The following is a 9,220-nucleotide window of genomic DNA, read 5'->3' as shown; positions in this document are numbered from 1 at the left end:
AGAGAGAGAGGTCGTCGGCCGCTTGGCGGCTGCGACTCCCTGGGCTCCGGCGGGGGAGCGGCCCGGGCTCGCGGGGCGAGCAGTGTGGGCTCCCGCGCCCCCTCCGAGGGAGATCGCGGGGTGGCAGTCCCCGTCGGCTCCGCCGCGCGGCCGCTTCAATCCTCCCCCTCCCCCGCGCACGCCCTCCCCCTTCCTTTCAGTAGGACTCCGGGACTCGGGAGAGGGCGCGGGAGGCAGGCACACGGGCCCGACCCCACTCCAGCGCTCGCCGGGGACGCGGGCGGGCGGCAAGGGGACGCGGAGGGGGCGCGGGGCGGGCGCGGCCCTAGAGCGGCGGCGGCGGCGGCGGCGGCGGCGGAGGCAGTAGCGACCGCGGGCGGACCAGCGGCGGCAGGGCCGGCGGGCGCCGGGGACCGAACTGCACAGCTCAGCAAAAGCGCCCCAGCCCTCGGCGCGCCGCCTCCTGCGAGCCCAGCCGGGCAACATTTTGTAACCCTCCAATCCATCCTTTGGAGCAAAGGGGAGAAAAATAGCATTGAACGGAGAGATGGGGAAACCGAAATAATATATATCTGTACATATGCATATTTATGTATATGTACATATATGTATATTATATTTGGTTCCTGCTAAAATTAGCCGGGCTCGCCGCGCGCCTGTGTGCGAGTGTGTGCGAGTGTGTGTGCGTGCGGGCGTGTGTGTGAATGTGATTACTCCAGGACTCCTCGGGCTCCGGAGACGCCATTTTCCCCCTTGATATCTCTCTCCGTAAATCGGTGGCGCGGCGGAGGCGGCCGCGGCGGGCGGGAAGCGCGGGGCTGGCCGGGGCGCTCGCCGCCGCCTGCGCGCCCGGGGGCCCCGGCGCCCCCCGAGCGAGGGCGGCCCGCCCCGCGCGTCGCCGTTTGACAGATGCTCGTCGCTATGGAGTTGCCGCAGCAGCACCTTTGGGGGCTCGGACGAGCGACCGGAGGCGGAATCTAAGCGAGCGCCCGGGCCAGCGGAGTCGGAGCCGCCGGGACATGGGTGAGCGAGCGCGGCGACCTTGGCGCGGGAGCCCGGGCGTCTAGCCTCCCGCCGCGCCGCGGGCCCAGCGCGCCCGGGCCCGGGGACGGTGTGTGCCATGCATGCAAAAGTTCACGTCGTCTTGCCGGGGCTTTGACTTTGCACCGGGCTGGAGGGGGTTGGGGGGACCGGGCCAAGGGGGCGGGATGCAGGTCCCCGTGAAGCTGCGCGGGGATGGGCGCGATTCCACCGGCTGGTGGGTCGGCAGTGGTGCTGACTTAACTGGAGTAGCCCGCTGGTGGCGGTGATGGTGGTGGCGTGGGGCTTGGAGGGCTGGGAGCTTATTGAGTTTCGGCTAATCTGATCCCCTCCCCACCCCCTCCTTCTGCACCCTCCCTTGGTCCTGCTGCCGGCTGCCTGGGCTGGCGGGCTTGGCTTTGGTGAAGTGGACTGGGGAAAGGGAGGGGGTAGGGAAAGGGGTGGGGAGGCTGCAGGATATATTTTTTTTCCCCTCTCTTTGTAACTTGCAGGTTAAGTGGAGCTAGAGAGCTACATTGTAACCTAGTTGGATTGGGAGGGGGGCTGTTAAATGTATCACAATCTAACGTGTGGTTAATAGAAGAACAGGCGAGAAGTGGTCCAGCCAATGAAGGTTGGTGTATGCTTGCGTTCTGGCTGTGTGTTAGTTTTTCTCTTAAAAAACAAAAAGCAAAAAACAAAAAACCTTAATCAGTGGATTTGAGTCTCTTTCTTGTGCTCCCTGTGCTGGGGATTGTGAAAAGGCAGGAATTCCCTTAAACGCAGAGAATGCCCCTTTGAAAGCACGCATTGTGTGCGTTTGTACGGGAGCACAGGGCTTGGGAATTAACGACAGGCTTCCCTTTCGGTGGTTTCCAGTGGGAAATCACTCCGGAGAGGAAGCCCTTCAGTATGGATTTATTGTTTTTGTCTTTCGAGCCATTATCTCTTTGATCAAAATACTGTTTGAGAAGTTCCTGAGAATCCAAGTCAGGTAAATTGGAGTGGGCAGATCTGTAGCAAGACAGTGATAACGGAGCGCTGAATTGGGTGTCTGTGGTGGAAGCATTGTTGGGTAATTGCAATTTCCGATCAGTAGAGCATGCTGCTCCTAAAAAAAAAATAAGTTACTGTCGAAATGCTGTCTTCTACTCCGCACACTCTCCCATCTTCCCACTCCTAGATCCGCACCAGCTACTACAGTTCTGAAATTGGACTCAACTAGAGTATTTTCTAGTAGATCGGGAAAGTTGTTCCGTTGAAGTAGGGGATGAGGCTAGAGATGCTGGGAGTGTGGGGACCAGTAGTTACTCCCCTCTGATGCTGCGTTTATTCTTTATGTGTCTTTGTGGGATTCTCAGCTTGTATATCTGTCTGAAAGGACTCTTGAGGGAAGGATTTCCGATTTGTTTCCGTTTCAAATAAACTCTCCCGATAATCTCATGGTTGACTTCTGACACTAACAGGGCAGTGTGTGTGTGTGTGTGTGTGTGTGTGTGTGTGTGTGTGTATTTAGTGTCCTTATTCCTTCAGAAATTCTTCACTAGGAGGGAGTGATTCTAGAATTCTAAAGAATCGGTTTTCCTTTGCCTGCCTCTCATCTTCCTGCCCACAAACATCCACACCTTTCCTGTTGAAGTTTGGTTTGAGTCCATGGTCTTCATAGAAATATTGTTTCTTTTTAAAAAACTGCTTTCCTTTCCTCTTTCTTTCATTTTTCTTTCCATCTTCCTTCTGTTTTACGCCCACCCCCCACCCCCCCAGTGAAGATTTGTTCTAAAAGTGATTTCATAAAGGAGCTGTCACCAAAACTCTTCCGGTAGTTTGAGCTCATCCCACCTTCTCTTATAGGGCCTGCAGATAAACCTCCTCATGTGTTTCATTCATACTCATAGTTTTGAAAACCCTGTTTGTTTATGCTGTGGGTGTAGAGGGACCTGCAGTGAAGAACGCTTTCTGGCCACATCTGCAGACCTAGGCACACAGGCAAGAGTTTCCTGTACTCTCTCCAGTTAAGTGCAGCCTGGCTGGTAAAAGAAGGCGGTGCCAGCTGGCCAGGGGGTGGAGAGAGTTTACAGCCTTTTAGACAAGGCCAGTTTACCATCCTGCCTCCCTCTTCTCTTGACTTCTGTGACTCTCTTCCACTGTCCTTAAACTCCTGGAAGGAGGCTAATCTCTTTTGCTCTGAGTAGAATTTCCAGGTTTCAGAGTCACATTGAAGGCACAGTGTTTCTAGCCCGGTGTTTCATCTCCTTGCTGGTTACCAGCAAAGGGATGTTAAAAAAAAAAAAAAAAAAAAAAGTGTTCCAGGCTAATCAGAAGGGACTAAGAAGGCAAGTAAGTGTGGTGACAGGAAATGTAGTCCCAGAAAATACTGAGGCTAGATACTTAGGGTGTTGGTTGGCATATAATCCTTTTACCCTGTGAAAGAAAGAGAAAGAAAGAGAAAAGAGAGAGAGGAAGAGAGAGAGAGAGAGAGAGAGAGAGAGAGAGAGAGAGAGAGAGAGAGAGAGAGAGGAAAGTCAGTTTGAGTTTGAGGAAGTTGAACTGCAGTTGGAGGGGGCAGTGCAAGCTGCTGCAGCTTTAGTAACCTGAGCTGAGCTGGGGGGGGGGGGGGGGGGGGGGGGATCACAGGCAGTCAGGACACAGAGGGAAAGGGACTTGTCTCTCTGAGCAGGAAAATAGATGTGTCACTGGAATAAACAAAGTAGAGGAGGGGGAAGGGTTGGCTGGAGGGGAAGGTAAGGGCTATCTCAGGCAGTGGCTTGCTTAGGAAGGGGGGCCACTTGGAGCTTGGAAGAAAATAACTGCCTTATATGCTTATGAGGAGCCAGGCAAGAGCGAGGCTGTAATCTGATCTTTTTCATCTTAACATCAGAATGCTACAGAGGAAGGCCTTGCCTGGGGCTCGGTTCTAGGTGTCCCTTGGGAAGCCTGGAGGTATGCCCAAGGGAAGCGAACAGCCTCTGCTGCCAGGAGGGCATCTGGTCCCAAGCTGCCTTTCCTCACAGGGTGCTACTTTGAAAAGTACCTGATCCTTGTGGGGGGGGGGGGAAGCAGAGCTTTGGGTTATTATAGAATTTAGCTAAAACTGGCCAGTGAAGAGAGGTAAGAGAAAGAATATTGCTAAAGAAGAAATAAGTAGGTGAGCACTCTCCTCTGGGTTTCCCATTCCTTTTCTGCTGTTATCTAAGTTTGATTTCCATTAGGGGCCAGATCAATACTTCTGTGGAGCAAAACTGTACATCTAGGAGAGAGGCGTTCTTGCAAAGTGGCCTTTATTTCCAGGCATACTACAATCTCTGCCATGAAGTTTCTGTAGCTCATGCAAAGAGAAGAGCAGAGTACATTTAGATGTGTACAGCATCCTTTCTGGGGTCCTGTGGAGACAGCAAAACTTGGCTGGGCTTTCCTTAGCCTCCCAGAATGCCAGTTTCTTCCTTGGAGACTTGAAGCTTTAATTAAAACCAGAAGGCTATTGAAGACAGACCCAGCCAATGAAATTCTATTTTCTGTGATGCTCAGGGATGAGAAATAAATATTTTTTTTTTTTTTTTTTTGCTGATGGCATTTCAAGTTGTTTTAGTTTTATTCATGCCAGAAGAACAGGGTACATTATCATTAACACATTAGCCTTGTGTAAGGAATCACAGAACTGAATACTGGATGGGATAGGGTTTGTTCAAAGACTGGTGGTAGGAAAAAAAATCCTACAAGTATGGGGCAAGGAAACATCTGGAGTGCTCCCAACACTGTATCAAAGGCTGCTTCCATGGAAAGTCCTCACCGAAAGCCACTCTGACCATTTGCCAGGTTCCTGTGAGGAAGGGGACAACATTTAATTCTACTCCTGTCTTCTAATGTGTTATGAAGTTAGGTCAGTTAAGATAAAAGTATGGAATAACTTACAAGGAGAAGCACTCTTTGCTTTTTTATTTGCTTTTTGTTTTGTTTCGTTTGTTTTGTTTTGTTTTGTTTTGTTTTGTAACAGCTTTAAAAAGTGACAGTTCAGGCTGCTCTGGTGGGGATGCTCTGGGCTTCTGGTGAGGCTGTACATGATGGCAAAAGCCAATCCACAACAAAAACATGGTGGGACGAAACGATAAAAAGAAGGGCTTGGGATCCCAGAAAAACTGAGCCCATGCCCCACAGTGAGCTAAAGACCTGAGGCTTCCTCCCACCCCTTACGATTTCTAGTCCTTTCTAGTCCACAGGAATGCTATTTTAGAGGCCAAGCTTTTAACACATGGACATTTAACATTCAAACTTGCCCTAAATTGTTGTACCAGCATTGAGTAAAGAGTGCTATGGCCATCTAAGTTTCATTCTCTCTCTCTCTCTCCCTCTCTCCCTCTCTCCCTCCTTCTCTCTCTCTCTCTCTCTCTCTCTCTCTCTCTCTCTCTCTCTGTCTCTCTCTTTCTCTCTCTGTGTGTGTGTGTGTGTGTGTTGGGCAGAACTCTTATTTTGTGAATACCTTTCTTTCATTGTGTCATCTTCATCATCATCATCATCATCATCATCATCATCATCATCATCACAATACAGAGGGTATCACTGTGAAATCATAGCTGGCCTGGAACTCACTATGTTGGCCAGGCTGGTCTTGAACTCATAGACACCCACTTGCTTCTGCCTCCCAAATTTGTGGGTTAAAGGCCTGTGCCACTATTCGTGGTGTTTTGTGCACTCTTAGTGAAGGTGAAGGCTAGCTTAATCCTTGATAAATGCTAAAAAAGAAAGCAGAAGAAGCCATGAAATTGATTCTTACCTGGATTAAAGTTCCAAGTTTCCATTTCCATTTTTATCTATGTCTCCTAATAGATTTTTATGTTCTTTTAGACACATCAAGTCAGGATGAAATAGATGCCCTGATTTGTTTGACTTTTCAGTTATGCATTCCATAGGTACAGGCAGAGCAGCTTTCTTGTTATATTCCTGTTTGGAGTTTTTACTCCATTGAAGGGTGTAGTCTAAGGCCAAGGAAGTATTTTTCACATACTTTGGTGTAGAGACCAGCAACTGCTAACTTGGTGCTCAGGGCAAGCCATGCTAGTATCAAGTGAAGAATGTGATCAGTCCTGAAACCCACAAGTTCTCTTACAGTGGTTCTCAACCTTCCTAATACTGCGACCCTTTAATACAGTCCTTCCTGTTGTGGTGACCCCCCAACCATAAAATGAGTTCATTGCTATTTCATAACTGTGATTTTGTTAGTGTTTTTAATTGTAATGTAAATGCCTGATATGCTGGATATCTGATCTGTGACCCTCCCTCCAGGAGGTCGTGACCCACAGCTTGACCCACTGCCTTAGGAGAAAGCAGTTGTCCCCTTCCTAGAACTATGGTGGACTATAGTAGGTTAGGATAAAGAGCCCCGTGTAAGACACAAAGCATTGAAGAATGGACTTTCAGGTGGGCAAGAGGTTAGCCTTTCCAAATAGTGAGGCAAGAGAAAGGGTAAGTTGTGACCTTTGTTCAGAAAATCATGTTGACCTAACTTGACTTTTTCCACCAAAAAGATTCCTTTTCATATGCATAGAACTCTGTTCATTTCAAAAATATCTTCCTATCATATCCACCCCCTCAGATCTTCCTGTGCAGAAAACCAAGGAAATATTTATCCCTGCCCTGGAGATAAGGCAACAGTTACCTTAGGTTGCCTGAAATGATACAAGTTAGTGGTTGACCTGGAGCTGTGCCACTGTGAGCTGCATCAAAACCGATGTAGCAAGATCTGTTCTAGATCGGTTCTCATGACTTCCTGGCTAAATGACCCTGTAACTTATGTATCCTCTCTGGGTCTCAGTAGCCCAGCCAATGACGTAGGGATAGAGATGTCTCAGGCCCTGTGTCCTAGAAGTTGCAAGAGTTAAGTAGGTAATTTTGCCAGATAATTTCTGTCCCTGAACTCTTGGAGATTTTCTGTGAGCTGCCTCTTGGAAACTGATTTTGAGATTATCGTTGCCACAACCCACTTCATAAGGAATGCCCACAAAGCTCTTGTGTCTGGTAGTTCCATAGACTTAACAGTATATACATATCAACTGATGGGTCAGGTGAGCTCAACTCAACCATGTATGTATTGGATGGTTAGATGTACATTGAGCCAAAGCCCAATGTGGATGACGCAGAGTCTTATGTGGTGGCCAGTCCAGTTGGATTCAAGGAAGTCTTAGTGCTAAGGACATTCTCTTTCAGTAAAGAATTAGGGGCAGAAAATGGAAAGGATGCCAGCCTGCAGAGAAGAGACACAATGAGTGAAGAGATGGTCTCCATCAGGGTCCCCTGGGCTTGAGAAGTGCCACCCAAGACAGAACTTCTAATCTCTCTAAAGGGAAGTACTGTTAGCTGAAGTGTCTCTTTCCTAGCAGATCCAGAAAAAGTTCTAGAGTCTGCAATGTCCTTGTTCTCTTGGCTCCTGGTGTCTTCTCTGCTCTTCTCCTTCTCCCTCACCACCCCTGGTGCTCATTGTTCTGGATTAGCAGGATTTTCCTTAGTGTTCAGCATACAGGTTTTTTTTTTTTCCCAGTAAACCCCACTCGTAGCAGCACACAGGGCTTCTACCCACTTCAGATTGGTTTCCTTGATAACACTGAACACTCTGCCCCTGTCCTCTTTAACACCTCTACTCCTGCCATTGTCAGATCCAATCTGGAAGGTGGCCTGACTGGTCTTGTTTAACCAGAGCATCTGCCTGTTAGAACAGCTGGCACCACCGCCGTGGTTCCTCAGTGAGGACACACTGTGTATTCCCAAGCAGCTCTGGCTGGATTCTTCCCAGTTGCCAGAGGACTTCAGGCCTGTGGTGTGGGCTTGGCATCCAGCCGTGCCGCTTTGATGCTTCTTGCCCTGGGTCCCCCTAACTGTGGACCTATGCAGGAAAGGTACAAGCTCGAAGCTCCGAGCCCTGTACCTGTTTAGGGTTGACCTCTGCAGTGTGAATACATCCCACACTTTATGCAGAGTTAGACGATTAAGAGTAAATGGTTTTTTTTTTTTATTAAAGTATACCAAATGGTTGCAAAGTGACGCAATATAGAAGGACCTCTTGGAGTGAGTAATGACTAGTTATGTTAATAGCTTTTTATAGTTTTTGGCTGTCAGAAATCACCCAACCTTAGCTTCTCCTTCAACGCCCAAGAGGTAATGAGTGGTATTTTACCACATGGGTGTCTTTGCAGACAGTGGTTCCACTCATCCATCCAGGAATGAAATGCCTATTAAGTGCCCACTAGACTGTCCTCACCGTTCTATCCCTCATAGCTCTTGGTTGTTCTCTGAAAATTTCAGCCTTTCGACCTGTGTCCCACAATCCTTTCGCCATGTAGCCATTCCAACTTCTTCAGCTAGTCTGCTTCCCTGCCCATTAGTGACCGAGCAAGCCTGATTGCACAGGGAAAGAGGAGAAGCCGAAAGCCACATAGAAGGGAATTTTGAGGTTTTGGCACGTAGACTTCAGGCTGCGCCGGCCACCCATTAGCATGGGTGAGAATCAAATCTCACCGCTGTTCTTCTTAGCTTTACTTTAGGATAGGAAAAAGGTTAAGACCGATACAGGCAGTGTCATCTGAAATTCTGGGACTCTAGACCTAGATATGTCTAAGAGATCTAAAAACTTTTCCTTTAAAGTGTAGTGCTCCTCAAACTCCCTTAATGACACCGCGATGACTGTCCAAAGCAACCCCCTTGAGGACTAAGGCACTTAGCTTAGTGTTGGATGTGGTTGAAAGAGTTAGAGAAGGGGAAGTTGGTGCCCTGGGGTAAATTAAATCAGAATCTCTCCAATTAGAGCAGATGAACAAGCTTCCAGGAAAGGGGGAGGGGTGGGGCGAGGTAAGTATGGGGAAGGGAAGTATGAAGCAACACCACAAAGAGTAAAGTGGAAGGAAACCAAGGGTTAAATTGGCCCTGCTCTGCTTTTGATGCCTTGGCTCCTTTGGTGAAGTAACTCATTTGACACAAAGGAGATGTTACAAAGTCAACTCTGAAAAGTTCAAAGTCATCGTCTGCGGAGGGCTTGGCTTCTGCCTCCTGTGCCCTGTAGGCATCTGGGATCTCTGTTGAAAGTGCCTCATTTGGGTCTGGCTATCATTTCAATGGTGCATCTCCTTAGGAGCTTGAAAGCTAGGGCACTGTGTCTATTTCTGGGTTGTCACTCCATCCCCACAGGACTTGTCTGTTCTGCCACTGGAAATTTGTG

At 48.8% G+C, this 9,220-nt stretch overlaps 1 protein-coding gene across 1 annotated transcript in view; it reads left to right on the top strand.

Annotated features, from left to right (window-relative positions):
* The first annotated feature begins 2 nt into the window (after nt 1-2).
* Setbp1 (SET binding protein 1) overlaps nt 3-9,220 on the top strand; it is a 362,083-nt gene continuing 352,865 nt past the window's right edge. Inside the window, exon 1 of the mRNA XM_031366113.1 lies at nt 3-1,023. The gene's annotated coding sequence lies outside the window, so the exon portion shown is untranslated. The remainder of the gene's footprint in view (nt 1,024-9,220) is intronic.

The sequence above is a fragment of the Mastomys coucha genome, unplaced genomic scaffold (assembly GCF_008632895.1).
Source record: "Mastomys coucha isolate ucsf_1 unplaced genomic scaffold, UCSF_Mcou_1 pScaffold13, whole genome shotgun sequence".
NCBI lineage: Eukaryota > Metazoa > Chordata > Mammalia > Rodentia > Muridae > Mastomys > Mastomys coucha.
Note: the sequence above shows the minus strand (reverse complement) of the source record. Positions and strands in the feature narration are given on the sequence as shown.